Below are 15,847 nucleotides of genomic sequence, written 5' to 3' on the forward strand. Positions count from 1 at the left end.
CTGAAGGGCTGTGGCTGATAGCGAGGGTTGAGCAGGACGGGGGGCACGGGCTGATGGGGGGGTTCGATGGTAAGCGTTTAGTACGGTGCTCTGCACACAGTAAGCACTCAAATACAACTGAATGAAGGATGGACTGAAGTTAAATCGGGCTGGGGAGGGGGACGTTGAGGGCCGGGTGGAGGGGCGGGCAGGACCGGGGTTATGGGCTGATGAGGGGCGTCAAAGGGCTGGGAGTGACTTCGAGGGTCGGGCAGGAAGGGGAGCACGTGTTGGTGAGGGACAATGAAGGATGGGCGAATGTCACACGAGGCGGCACGTTGAAGGTCAGGCAAGATGGGGATCGCGGGCCGATGAGGAGGGTCGTGGGGCGGATGAGGGGTTGGACAGAGGAGTTGGAGCACCGGCCAAGGTGTGGGATCAGGAACAGGTTGAGGAGGGGACAATAAATATGATTGAATGAATAAATGGATGGATGGATGCGCATAGGTTAAGGTAGGGGAAGGGGGGCAGGGGAGGAAGGATGGGTGCGGTGAGAGCATGGATGGAGGCAGGAGCAGGGTTTGGGGGAGGGGTTGCCACATTTTTCCCTCGTGGACATGGGCCTTGCTCACTCACAAGAGCTATCGGAGGTGGGTGCGATGAGAGGTGAGGTGTTAGGGAGGCAGACTTTGCCTCAGCCTACAGGTCCTTTGCGGAGCAGGCTAGGGTCAGTCAGTCAATCATGGGATCATAATTACCAATTCTATTGTATCATTCTCCCAAGCACTTAGTACAGTGCTCTGCACCCAGCAAGCACTCCAAAAATACCATTGATTCATTGGATGTTTTGGACAAAAATGAAAGTATCGTGAACTCACTTTGAGAATTAAAGTGTTCTACAGAGAAAAATCAGTGTACATAAAGTCAATGTCAGCTCTGGTGTATTATGTTCAGTGCTCAAATATTAAGAGCAGGAAGATTTAAAGAGTTTTGAGTGATATGTTCTCTTGTACACTTAAGTGTTATAGCAACACTACTTTTAAAACTTAGGGTAGAGTGAAAATGTATGATCACTGTTAGAATTGATTGATGGATTAGTGATTGAGTTGATGAGCACACAGGAGCCAAAGTCCCCAGGTGATCTTGGTTTCTTCCCCTTCCCCACCTCCCATCCCCCTGAACTGCTTGCTGGTAAGGTTTTCTCCCATCCCCTTCCTCTCTCAAGCCTCAACTCAAATTCTAAGCTATATCTAAGTTGCTGTGACAACTGTGAGACAGGAGATCACAGGGCCAGCAGAAAAGGATATGTTATCCATAAGCAGAAGCGGCAGCAGCATGGCCTAGAACTGGGATCGGGAGCCGAAGCGTCTGGGTTCTAACCCTGGCTCTGCCACTTGCCTGCTCTATGACCTCGAACAAGTCACTTAGCTTCTCTGAACCCTGGTTTCCTCATCTGAAAACTGGGAGTTCAGTTCTTGTTCTCACTCCTACTTAGACTGTGAGACCCACATGGACACGTTCTGTATTCATTATCTCATATCTCATTATGAGATATCTCATATCTCATTATCTCATATCTATTATGGCATTGGTTGGGCACTTGGACTTCTCTCTGGCCAACTCTGACCATCTTGCTCTCCCAGGTCAACACAGGGGTTGAGGTAGGGACAGTGGTACCACTGTGCCAGGGTCAAAATTCCTGGGGAGGGGGAAGAAGATCTCCAGGCAGAGAGCCCAGGAATATCCCCAGCAGAGCCTGGTGTGTGGTTTGGGGGTGGAATCATGTCCACATGGATAATTCACAAATCCACTTCTGTCCTGACCAATTTCCTTCTCCGCAGTCTCCGAACATCTCTACCTGGATGCCCCACCGACACCTCAAATATAACATTTCCGAAACCGAACTCATCTTCCCACCCAAATCTTGTCCTCCCCTGTCTTTCCATCACTGTAGACAATACCATCCTCCCTATCTCACAAGCCCATAACCTTGGCATAATGTTCAGCTTATTTCTCATTCAACCCACACATTTGATTCTATCATGAAATCCCATCAGTTCAATCTTAACATTTCAACAATCTACCCCTTCCTCTCCATTTAAACTGCTGCCATGCTGAACGAAGCACTTCTCATTCCCACTTCACTGACCTCCCTACATCCTGTCTCTCTACTTCACTCGGCTGCCTAGATCGTTTTTCTGAAAACAACATTCAGTCCATAACTCCCCACTTCTCAGAAACTTCCAGTGGTTGTCCTTCCACCTCTGCAATCAGAAATTCCTTAAAAGCTTTAAGGAACTCAGCCTGCTCACTCCCTCCTCCCTTACGTCACTGTTCTCTTACTACACCTCAATCCACACGTGTACTCCTCTAATGCTCGTGTACTTTCTGTACCTTGATCTCCTCCATCCTGCAGCTGACCCCTTGCCCATATTCTTTCTCTGCCCTGGATTTCCCTCACCCTTCATTTCCGACAGTCTATCACTCTCTTCACTCGAATCCCAGCTCTGCCACTTGTCAGCTGTGTGACTGTGGGCAAGTCACTTAACTTCTCTGTGCCTCAGTTCCCTCATCTGTAAAATGGGGATTAAGACTGTGAGCCCCACGTGGGACAACCTGATTCCCCTGTGTTTACCCCAGCGCTTAGAACAGTGCTCTGCACATAGTAAGCGCTTAACAAATACCAACACCTTCCAAACTCTCCAAAAGACCTTCCCAGACTACCTCCTTTTTCTCCCCCTCCCTTTGGGTCGATTATATATGTACTTTGCTGTGTACTTCTTGAGTATTTTGACACCCTAGCTCCACAATTCTAGAGTAAATATTCTAGTATTTCCCCTATCTGGAATTTATTTTAATGCCTGTCTGCCCCTGTAGACTGCAAGCTTCTTGCAGGCAGGGATCATGTCTACCAAATATTTTATAGATATCCCTATGGCTTAGTACAGTGCTCTGCACACAGTAAGCACTCAGTAAATAACATTGACTGGGTGGTGGCTGCAGATCCCAGGGGTGGAATTCAGGGATGGCAGAGGACGAATCAGAGAGGGAAGATGCCTGGGCCCATGAAGCTGCCCTCACACCTACTGGCCCAACTGGTATCTGTTAAACTCTTGGTAAAACCCAACCCCAATTTACAATAGAAATGTGAGGGTGTGGTGACTAGTTAGAGCAATATCATTTAGTTTATGCACACAGTAAGCGTTCAATAAATACGATTGAATGAATGAATGAATGAATGAATGAATGAATGAAGCTGAAAAGAGCCAAGGGCTGGGAGTGGTTCTAATCCCAGCTTTACTGACCTGCTGGGTGACCCCAAGAAAATTACTTCTCCCTCCCATTTTCTCCTCTAAAACCATACAGGGAAGTTGTGTGGATAAAGCTATGGCCTTGAATCAACTGCCCCAGCAGAGGCCAGTTCAGCTGAGGGGGGCATCCTCTCCTGCTCCTATCAGCCACTTGCTCAACTGGCCCCCACAGGCTGAGCCAATAAGGTTGCTGCTGTTTCCCTTCAGTGAGTGGAGAGTGGATTGTGTATCCTCTCTCCCTCTATTTTTCTTCCACATTCGTTCCCCCGCCCTTGCCTCTCTCAGTGATATTTGTTAAGCATTTACTAGTGCCAGACACTCTACTAAGCTCTGGAGTAGGTAGAGCAAATCAGGTTGGACACAGTCCATATCCCACATGGGACTCACAGTCTTAAACCCCATTTTAACAGGTGAAGTAACTGAGGAACATTTCTGCATCCCTTTTACCTTTCTCTCTCTGTACCCTCCCTCTATTATTAATAAATAATAATAGTAATAATGATAATGGCGGTATTTGTTAAGAGTTTGCCACATGCCAAACCGGGGAAGATACAAAATAATCAGGTCAGACACAGTCCCTTTCCCACATGGGCTCATAGTAAATAGGAAGGAGAACAGGTAGTGAGTGAATCCTCATTTATAGATAAGGAAATTGAGGCCCAGAGAAGTTAAATGACTTTCCCAAGGTCACCACTAGGCTAGAAGCAGCTTGGCTTAGTGGAGAGAGCCCGGGCTTGGAAGTCAAAGGACATGGGTTCTAATCCCTTTTCCGCCACTTGTCTGCTGTGTGACCTTGGGCAAGTCACTTGACTTCTCTGTGCCTTAGTTACCTCATCTGTAAAATGGGAATTAAGATTGTGAGCCCCGCATGGACAACCTGATTATCTTGTAACTACCCCAGGGTTTAGAACAGTGCTGATCACATAGAAAGATCTTAACAAATACAATTATAATTATTATAATTAGAGGCAGAGCCAGGATTAGAACCCAGGTCCTCTATTTCCCAGACCTGTTCTCTTTCCATTGGGCCACACTGAACCTTCTGACAAGGGACTCTAAACTATTCTTTTAATTTGGTTATTTGACAAAATCCAAAATTAACTCTAGACTAATTTTGGATATTGATTTGAAACACAAAATGTAAGGTAAACAGATTCTATCAATTTCATTTACCCATAGCAATACAATTTTGTGGACTGCTGTAATAAAAACTTACTCAGATGATGAGAAATATATACCTGCATATTGGCATATATGTTTGTTGACCAACGTAATAGTTTTAAATTAAATTTTTAAACGTTTGGCAAAAATGATATCTGAAAACTCTTAGGGGCAGAATGTTTAAGAAAAAGACAAGATTTCATATTGCCACAAATTTGGCCACAAATACGAATATTGTGAAAGGAAGTTTGCTTGTCAAAAACTGCTTTTGCCAGAGGGGGATAGAGAAAGCAAAGGCTGCTGGATTTTGAAAAGGCAGGAATTCAGAATTTTTAAAAGTATGCCACAAAATTGATTGCTCAATTCACATATAAGGACAATTAAAATATTTTTTCAAACACCAAGGCAACAAGTCACCATAAATGAAGCAGCATGGCCTAGTGGATTCAGCACAGACCTGGGTGTCAGAAGGACTTGTGTTATAATCCTGGCTCTGCCACTTGCCTGCTGTGTGACCTTGGGCAAGTTATTTAACTTCTCTGTGCCTCAGTTACCTCATCTGTGAAATAAGAATTAAAATTTCGAGCCACATTGAACATGAACTGTATCTACCCTGATTAGCTTGTATTTATCCCAGCACTTAGTATGGTACCTGCTATTTAGTAAGCACTTAACCAATTATCATAACAATAATTTATAAATTTTTTTTTTAATGAAACAGTACAAGTTGGACTATCAAGTGACAAACTTTTTATCTTTTACCTAGGTCTAGATATGCCAATTGAAAACTAAACATCATACTATAGTAACTTGAACTATGTATGCTAAAGTCAAAGTCTTTTTTTAAAGAAACTATTTTTATGATTCATTTTTAAACTGAATGAAACATTTGTCTATCTCTTGGCACATAGTAAGCACTTAACAAATACCACTATTATTATAATTTCAAGGGAAAAATATTTGCTTTTTTTTAAAAGGGTGTGTTTATTAATTTATTTTTAATTTTAGCCTCACATTGTCCCTCGCCTATAATTTAGCCTTTGGCAAGTCATTTTACTTCTCTATCCTTCAGTTTTCTCAACCATAAAATGAGAGTAATAATAGTAAAGGCATAACTTGTAGAACTAAAAATATAAAATACATTCATGGTGGTTATTTTTTAAAGACAAGCACAACTGGCTGAGATATTAACAGGGATAACTGGAGTACTCAGTCATTCACCAGATCATGTTTTCATACTGAGAGGTTATTTGAAACTTCCAGAAGGAGATGAACTAAAAATCTGTGTAAAGGACTGAATAAGTTTTTTAAGTAAATGTTATGTGTGTGTGTGTGTGTGTGTGTGTGTGTGTATAATGGTATTCCTTAAGGATTTACTATGTGCCTGGCACTGTATTAAGCACTGGGTTAGATACAAGCTAATCAGGTAGGACACAATCCAGGTCCCATTTGGGCTCACCATTTTAAATCCCTATTTTTCATATAAGGTAACTGAGGCACAGAGAAGTGAAGTGAGTTGCCCAAGATCACACAACAGAGAAGTGGCAGAACCAGGATTGGAACCCAGGTCTTTCTGACTTTGAGACCCATGCCTTTTCTAAGAAGTCATTAGATTCTCTAATTTGGCTCTACAGAAACAATGAAGAAATTCAGGAGATAAGCTACTTCAGTGTGATGATACCAGAATATTCACTTGCCACTTCTTTTGCTCTTGTTATTTAATATATGAGTAATCCATTGAAAAATGAGAGAAGATCATGGTCTAAACTAAGAGAAAACCATTTTGGCAGGGACAAATAGTAATGTGTTACCTATTAAGAACTGTTCTTTCTGCAAATCGCTTCCAAGCAACAAAATGGCTGCAGGTGCAATGGAACATACCTGCCAAATAACTGAGTTCAACATGCTCTAACAACTCACAAGTCAACCAAAGGTTATTTTTTTCCTATACTGTGTCTGAATGAAAGATGGGTGCGTTTTGAATGTATTTTTTCCACGGGAACAATCCAGTTTTGAGGATAATTTAGCCAAGGAAAAACAACCTCTGGCAACAAAGACTTTCAATCAGTCAATCAATCAATAGCATTTCAGAAACTGAACTGAGCAGAAAAACTTGTTTTTGTAGCCACAGACCACTAATTCCACCACTGATGCCAGCAATCCTTTCTGTTCACAGACTGAGTTTTGGATTTTCCTCTCCTGATCCCAGCCCTCTCCTGTCCTAATTCCACTGTAGCCCCAGGAAAGCCTTGGAAAGTCTAGATTTAAAGTAATGCCCAAAATAAGGGAAAAGCCCTATTTTAAAGGGAAAGCTTTTAGTGTGCTTGATCAGTTTGAATAGCTTGTCCCAAATGGAGCTCACTCTTTACAGGGAAAAGAGACAGGCATTTATCCTATTTTTGCAAACAATAATACCTATTGAATGCTTATTGTGTGCTGAGCACTGTACTAAGTGCTTGAGAGAGTATACCTTAACAGAGTTGGTAGACACTTTCCCTGCCCACAAGGAGCTTACAGACTAACAGGGGAGATAGACATTAATATGAATAAAGAAATTACAGATATGTACACGAGTGTTGTGGGGTTGAAGGTGGGGTGAATAAAGGGTGCAAATCCAGTGCCAGGGCAACACAGAAAGCAGTGCAAGAAGAGGAAATGAGGTCTTAATGAGGGAAGGCTTTTAATGAAGCTTTGAAGGTGGGGAGAGGGATTGTTCTGTTGGATATGAAGGGGGAGGGAAGTCCAGGCCAGAGGCAGGACAAGGCAAGAGGTCTCTGCTGTGGTGAGATATATGAGGGACAGTGAGTAGGTTGGCATTAGAGGAGCAAAGTATGTGGGCTGGGTTGCAGTAGGAAATCGGAGAGGTAAGATACAAGGGAACAAGATGAGTGAGTGCTTTAAAAGTTGATAGTAAGGAGTTTCTGTTTGATGTGGAGGTGGATGGGCAATGACGGGAGGTTCTTGAGACGTGAAGAAACATGGACTGAAAGCTTCAGTAGAATAATGATCTGGGTAGCAGAGTGCAGACTGGAGTGGGGAGAGACAAGAGGCATTGAGGTCAGCAAGGAGGCTGATGCAGTAATCAAAGCAGCATAGGATACTTGCACTGAGAAGTAGCGTGGCTTAGTGGAAAGAGCATAGTCCTGGGAGTCAGAGGATGTGGGTTCTATTCTAGGCTCCACAACTTGTCTGCTGTGTGACCTTGGGCAAGTCACTTTACTTCTCTGTGCCTCAGTTATCTCATCTGTAAAATGGGTATTAAGACTGTGAGCCCCACATGGGACAATCTGATTACCTTCTATCTACCCTAGTGCTTAGAACAGTGCCTGGCACATAGTAAGTGATTAACAAAATACCATTATCATTATTATTAATAATGTATTATTAATTTATAATAATAATAATGGTATTTGTTAAGTGATAACTATGTGCCAGTCACTGTACTAAGCTCTGGAGTGGGTACAAGCAAATTGGGTTGGACAGTCTCTGCCCCGTATGGGGCTCACAGTCTCAATCCCCATTTTACAGATGAGGAACTGAGGCACAGAGAAGTTAAGTGACTTGCCTAAAGTCACAAAGTAGACAAGAGGCAGAGCTGGGATTAGAACCCACCACCTTCTGACTCCCAGGCCGTGCTCTGTCCACTATGCTAAACTGCTTCTGTAACATAATAATGTTGGTATTTGTTTGTTGGTATTAAGCGCTTACTATGTGCAGAGCACTGTTCTAAGCGCTGGGGTAAACACAGGGGAATCAGGTTGTCCCACGTGGGGCTCACAGTCTTAATCCCCATTTTACAGATGAGGGAACTGAGGCACAGAGAAGTTAAGTGACTTGCCCACAGTCACACAGCTGACAAGTGGCAGAGCTGGGATTTGAACTCACGAGCCCTGACTCCAAAGCCCGTGCTCTTTCCACTGCGCCACGCTGCTCCTGTTAACATGATTAACATGATAACATGTTAACATGATTAACATGATAGCAGGATTAACATGATAGCAAGATTAACATGATAGCAGATTTGACAGAGAGAAAAAGGTGAATTTTAGCAACTAAAAGATTTCGATGAGAGATTGAACATGTGAGTTGAATGAGAGAGATGAGTCAAGGATGATGCCAAGGTTACAGGCTTGTGAGTCAGGGAAGGGCAAGTCAGATATTGCCAAGCAATGTGTCTACCAACTCTGTTACATTGTACTCTCCCAAGTGCTTAGTACAACTCTGCACACAGAAAGTGCTGAATAAATGTTTGATTGGTTGTTTGAGGACAGAGTTTGGGTAAGAAGCAGCATGGCTCAGTGGAGAGAACACGGGCTTGGGAGTTAGAGGTCACAGGTTCAAATCCCAGCTCTGCCGCCTGTCAGTTGTATGACTTTGGGCAAGTCATTTCACTTCTCTGTGCCTCAGTTCCCTCATCTGTAAAATGGGGATTAATACTGTGAGCCCCATGTGGGACAACCTGATTACCCTGTATCTACCCCAGCACTTAGAACAGTGTTCTGGACATAGTAAGCATTTAAGAAATACCAACATTATTATTATTATTACAAACATGTCTGTTTTGGGCATGTTAAGTTTGAGGTGTTGTTAGGACATCCTAATAAAGATGGGCTGAAGGCAGCTGGAAATATGAGATTGCAGATAAGGAGAAAGTTATAAGCTGGACATGTAGATTTGAGAATCACTTGCAAAGAGATGGTAGTTGAAGTCATGGGAGTGAATTTGTTCTCCAAGGGAGTGGGTACAGATGTAGAATAAAAGGGGACCCAGAATTGGGGGTGAGGTGAATATCAAATGTCCAAAGGTCACAGATCTAAGTGCATAGGTAACACAAAAGGGAGAGCAAACTGGGGAAAAGAGGGCTTAACCAGGGAAGGTCTCTTGGAGGAAATATGATTTTAATAATACTTTGAAGGTGTGGAGAGTGGTGGTCTGGCATATATGGAGGGGGGAGCAAGGTTCAGGCCACGGGGAGAACATGGGAAAAGGGTCATCATTGAGATAGGTGACATCAGGGCACTGTAAGCTAGCGTTAGAGAAGCGGAGCGTGCCGGCTGGGCTGTTGTAGGAGACAGGACATGAGGTAGGATGGGGTGAGCTGATTGAGTGCTTTAAAGCCAATAGTAAGGAGTTTGGGCAGCTACTGGAGGTTCCTGAGGAGTGGGAAGACATGAACTGAACGTTTCTGTTGATAAATGACCCGGGCAGCAAAAGGAAGTATGGACTGGAGAGGGAAGAGAAGCTGGGGTGGGAGATCTGGGGGTCAGTGAGGAGGCAGATGTAGTAGTCGTCACTTAACTATGTTATTATTATTAATAATGTTTGACTTGATTAACATATCTACTCCTGCACTTAGAAGAGTGTTTAACTTATAGTAAGTAATTAATTGCAATAATAATAATAATAATATCTGATTATTAAGACTGGTGGTGGGTTGCACACTTTATCGAACTGTTGGGACTGTTGCTGAGACAACGTAATAAACATATTCAAATATTTTGGGCTATGGTTTCAAAAATCTGAATAATTTACTCTCATAGACATGATCTGTTGTCAAGATGAGTCTAGGGATACTCTAAAACAGGGAAAAAATTTTAAAAGGGACACAGATGGCAGTGGAGGAAAAAGAAACAAATGGGAGAAGAATGCTAAGAGGAGAAAGTGTAGAACAGATCCCAGATGCAGTCACAGAGGATTATGATGAACAGAAGCACTTAATACATTGCTGGGCACAGTAAGTGCTGAATAAATGCTGTTGATATGAAAATGGAGTAAAACATAGACATATGAATGTGAGCATGTGGGGTAATGACTTTAACCACAGTTTTCTGGATTGCCTGAAGGAGACCCAAAGAGGTATTGCAGCAGTAGCAAATGGACAGTCAGGAGACAAGAGCAAATAGATTTCAAATAAATATTTAGAAATCCAAAGGGCTTGACACAGTGAGATAGAGAAATGGCTGGGAAAGTGAAGTGGTGTGGTTTAGTGGAAAGAACAAGGGTCTGGAAGTCAAAGGACCTGGGTTCTAATCCTATTCAGTGTCTTGTCTACTCTGTGACCTTGGGGCAAGTCTCTCCACTTTTCTGTGCCTCAGTAACCTCATCTGTAAAATGGGGATTGAGACTATGAGCCCAATGGGGAACAGGGACTGTGTCCAACATGATTAGCTTGCATCTACCCCAGTGCTTAGTACAGTGCCTGGCACAAAACAAGGACTTAACAAATACCATTAAGAGAGGGGGGTGGAGTGGGAGTGGAGGAAAATTAGAGGGAGGGTGGATGCATGCTTCACTCAGTCTACTTTCCTGGAGGGAAGCAGCAGCAACTTCATCAGCCCAGGCCATGGGGGGCAATTGAGCAAGGACACTACCACTTCTGGCCATTTTAAGTTGTGTAGCCTGCCCTCAGCTGAACTGGCCTTTGCTGGGCCACACAACTTAAAAAAAATGACCTTAATAACGATAATAATGATGGTATTTGTTAAGCACTTACAATGTGTCATGCACTGTTCTAAATGCTGGGGTAGATAGATAGTAATCAGGTTGGACACACTCCCTGTCCAACATGGGGTTCACAGTCTTAATCCCTATTTTACAGATGAGGTAATTGAGGCCCAGAGAAGTGAAGTGACATGCCCAAGGTCATACAGCAGACTTGTGGTGGTGATGGGATTAGAACCAGGTCCTTCTGACACCCAGGCCCATGCTGCTTCTGTCCATACACAGTCAAGGGTTCAGAGTTTGGTGATAGTGCTGACAAGGAGAATTGTCCTCCTTGACCTCTCAGCTGCCTTTGACACTGTCGACCATCCCCTCCTCCTCCTCACCTTATCTCACCTTGGCTTCACGGACTCTGTCCTCTCCTGGTTCTCCTCTTTTCTCTCTGGCCGGTCATTCTCAGTCTCCTTTGCAGGCGCCTCCTCCCCCTCCCATCCTTTAATTATTGGAGTTCCTCAAGGGTCAGTTCTTGGCCCTCTTCTGTTCTCCATTTACACTCACTCCCTTGGTGAACTCATTCGCTCTCACGGCTTTGACTACCATCTCTACGCAGATGACATGCAGATCTACATCTCTGCCCCTGTCCTCTCCCCCTCCCTTCAGGCTCGCATCTCCTCCTGCCTCCAGGCCGTCTCCACCTGGATCTCTGCCTGCCACCTAAAACTCAACATGAGCAAAACTGAGTTCCTTATCTTCCCTCCCAAGTTGGGTCCTCTCCCAGACTTCCCTATCACCGTGGATGGTACGACCATCCTTCCCGTCTCTCAGGCCTACAACCTCGGTGTCATCTTTGACTCGTCTCTCTCGTTCACCCCACACATCCGATCCGTTACCGAGACATGCCGGTCTCAACTTTACAATATCACCAAGATCCACCCTTTCCTCTCCACCCTAAAGGCTACCTTACTGCTACGGGCTCTCGTTATATCCCGGCTAGACTACTGTGTCAGCCTTCTCTCTGATCTCCCTTCCTCCTCTCTTGTCCTGCTCCAGTCTATTCTTCACTCCGCTGCCCGGCTCATCTTCCTGCAGAAATGATCTGGGCATGTCACTCCCCTTCTTAAACACCTCCAGTGGTTGCCTATCAACCTCCGCTCCAAACAAAAATTCCTCACTCTAGGCTTCCAGGTTCTCCATCACCTTGCCCCTTCCTACCTCTCCTCTCTTCTCTCTACTGCCCACCCCGCACACTCCGCTCCTCTGCCACCTACCTCCTCACCATCCCTCGGTCTCACCTATCCCCCGTCAACCCCTGGGCCACGTCCTCCTGTGGTCCTGGAATGCCCTCCCTCCTCACCTCTGACAATCGAATTCTCTTCCCCTCTTCAAATCTCTACTTAAAGTTCACCTCCTCCAAGAGGCCTTCCCAGACTGAGCTCCCTCCTTTTTCCCTCTGCTCTCTCTACCCCCTTCACCTCTCCGCAGCTAAACTCTCTTTTCCCCCCTTTCCCTCTCCTCCTCCCCCTCTCCCGTCCCACCCCCTCAGCACTGTACTCATCTGCTCAACTGTATATATCTTCATCACCCTCTTTATTTTGTTTATTTTGTTTAATGAGAGGTACATTACCCTGGTTCAATTTATTTGCCATTGTTTTTTTGAGATGTTCTTCCCCTTGACTCTATTTATTGCCATTGTTCTTGTCTGTCTCCCCCGATAAGACTGTAAGCCCGTCAAAGGGCAGGGACTGTCTCTATCTGTTGCCGACTTGTACATTCCAAGCGCTTAGTACAGTGCTCTGCACATAGTAAGTGCTCAATAAATACTATTGAATGAATGAATGAGAATGAAGTAGGGAGAAGAAAAAGAGTATCGGAGGCAACTGGATGCCTCCAGTTTTGTCAACTCATAAAATCTGTCCTTCCTCCAGTCAATCAATCTGTGGTACTGAGTGCTTCCTGCACATAGAACACTGAAATAAGCACTTGGGACAATTAAGAGACAGATATTTGCTATTTCTACTGGCTCAGTTTCTCATTTCCACAGTTTCATCCACTGATAAAGTCAGTGCTTCCTCCACGTCACAACTTAGACTAACATTTCATGTGTCTACCTCTTCAGTTTCTCCTTTCTACATTTCCTCCACCCTTAGTGCTTCATCTATCTCACAAATTGAGACTATTTAATATTTCTACTGCCTCCGTTTCCCCTTGCAGTTTCATTTACCCAAAGAGTCAGTGCTTCCTCTACTTCAAAGTTTAACAGATTGACATTTAATCGAACAAGGGTATTTATTTAATGTATACCATATGCACAACACTGTGCTAAGCGCTTGGGAACAATAGAACAGAGTTGGTAGACCTGTTCTCTGCCCACAAGGATTTTACAATCTAGAGGGGAGAAGAGACATTAAAATAAACTACAGAAATGTATATAAGTGCTGTGGGGCTGAGGGTGGGGTCAATATCAAGTGCATAAAGGTGATACAGAAGGTGCAGGGAGTAGGGGAAATAAAGGCTTAGTCCAGAAAGGCCTCCTGGAGGAAATGTGATTTTAGTAAGGTTTTGAAGGTGGGAAGACTAGTGGTTTATTGTACACCAAGATGGAGGGAGTTGCAGGGCAGAGAGAGGATGTGGGCAAAGGGAGGGAGTTGTAGGGCAGAGAGAGGATGTGGGCAAAGGGTCTTTGGTGATATAGGCAAGATCGAGGTTCATTGAGTAGGTTGGTGTTAGAGGAATGAAGCGGGTGGGTTCGGTTCTGGTAGGAAACCAACGAAGTCAGATAGGAAGGGGTGAGCTGAATGAGTTACTTGAAGTCAAGGGTTAGAAGTTTCTGTTTGATGAGGAGGTGGATGGGTAACTACTGAAGGTTCTTGAGAAATGGGAAAACATGGACCGATCAGTTTTGCAGAAAAATGATCTAGACAGCAGAGTGAAGTATAGACTGAAGTGGGAAGAGACAGGAGGCAGGAAGGTAAATGAGGAGGCTAAGGCAGTAGTTAAGGTGGGATATAAGTCCTTGAATCAGCATAGTAGCAGTTTGGACAGAGAGGAAAGGGGGGATTCTAGAGATTCTGTGAAGGTAGAACTGACAATATTTGGTTACAGATTGAATGTGCGGGTTGAAGGAGAGAGATAAACCTAGGACAATGCTAAAGTTACAGGTTTGTGAGATGGGAGTTAGTGGCATTGTCTACGGTGATGAGAAAGATGGGGAGGACATATTTGTGTGGGAAGACGAGGAGCTCGTTTTGGACATGCTAGGTTTGAGGTGTTAGTGGGGCATCCAAGTAGAGATGTCCTGAAGACATGAGTCTTCAATCAGTGGTATTTACTGAGTGCTTACTATGTGCAGAGCACTGTACTAAATTCTTGGTACGCACACTAAAACAGAGTTGGCAGACACATTCCCTGCCCACAAAACAAAATAAAACAAATCAACCATTAGTTTAGAGGGAGAAGACAGGGCTGGAGAGTTAGATTTGGGAATCATTCACATAGGGATGGTAGTTGAAGCCATGAGACCAAATGTATTCTTTAAAGAAGTGAGTTAGATACAGAATAGAAGGGGACCCCGAACTGAACTTTAAAGAACTCCCACTCAGAGGGCGGAAGGCAGAGGAGAAGCCTGTGAAAGAGATGGAGAAGGAGCAGCTAGAGAGATAGGAGGAAAACCAGCAGAGAATGGTGTTAGTGAAGCCAAGAACAGATAATATTTCAAAGAGAAAGGGGTCGTCCACCGTGTTGAAGGCAGCTGAGAAGTAGAGGAGAATTAGGATGAAGTAGAAGCAATCATTGGCAAGAAGGAGGTCATTGGTAACTTTAGAGAGGGTAGTTATCATGAAGGGTTGTGCAAGTGTTGGGGGTAGTTTGGAGGGGATCAAGGAGAGAATTGAAGGAGAGGAAGTGGAGGCAGTGGATGTAGACAACTTCCTGGAGGAGTTTGGAGAGGAAAGGTAGGAGGGAAATGGGGCATTAACTGGAAGGAGCCATGGAGTCAAGGGAGGGGCTTTTTTAGGACAGGGACATGTTTGAACATGAAAATGAACATGTTTGAAGGTAGTGGGGAAGAAGCCATTGGAAAGTGAGTGGTTGAAGATGGTGGACTGGTGGGGGAGAAGGGAAGAACAAGTGTTTTGATAAGATGCAAAGGAATGGGGTAGGAGGCACATGGAATGGGGGCAGATTTTGAGAAGAGATAGGAGACCTGTCCTTGAGATACTTCTGAGAATTATGGGAGAATCAAAGAAGGTGCAGGAGGAGGGAGGGACTGGAGAGGAGCATGGGAGATTTTAGGGAGATTACACCTGGACAGTTTCAATTTTATCAATAAAGTAGGTGGCCAGATCATTAGGGGCAAGAGATAGTTGGGTCGGGGAGGCAGAGGGGCAAAGGGTTTGGAGAGGCAGGTGAATGTCTGAAACAACTGGTGAGGGCAATGGGCACGGGAGTCAATAAGGATGGAGAAATAATGTTGCCAAGTCTCAGTTTTTCCTTTCTACATTTTATCCACCCATAGTCAGCACTTCATCTACCTCACAACTTAACTGGCTGACATTTAAGATTTCTGCTGTTTCAGTTTCTCCTTTATTCAGTTCATTCATTCATTCATTCAATAGTATTTATTGAGCGCTTACTATGTGCAGAGCACTGTACTAAGCGCTTGGAATGAACAAGTTGGCAACAGATAGAGACAGTCCCTGCCGTTTGACGGGCTTACGGTCTAATCGGGGGAGACGGACAGACAAGAACAATGGCAATAAATAGAGTCAAGGGGAAGAACATCTCGTAAAAACAATGGCGACTAAATAGAATCAAGGCGATGTACATTTCATTAACAAAATAAATAGGGTAATGAAAATATATACAGTTGAGTGGACGAGTACAGTGCTGAGGGGATGGGAAGAGAGAGGGGGAGGAGCAGAGGGAAATGGGGGGAAAAGAGGGTTAAGCTGCGGAGA

Source organism: Ornithorhynchus anatinus, chromosome 4 (assembly GCF_004115215.2).
Source record: "Ornithorhynchus anatinus isolate Pmale09 chromosome 4, mOrnAna1.pri.v4, whole genome shotgun sequence".
NCBI classification, from domain to species: domain Eukaryota; kingdom Metazoa; phylum Chordata; class Mammalia; order Monotremata; family Ornithorhynchidae; genus Ornithorhynchus; species Ornithorhynchus anatinus.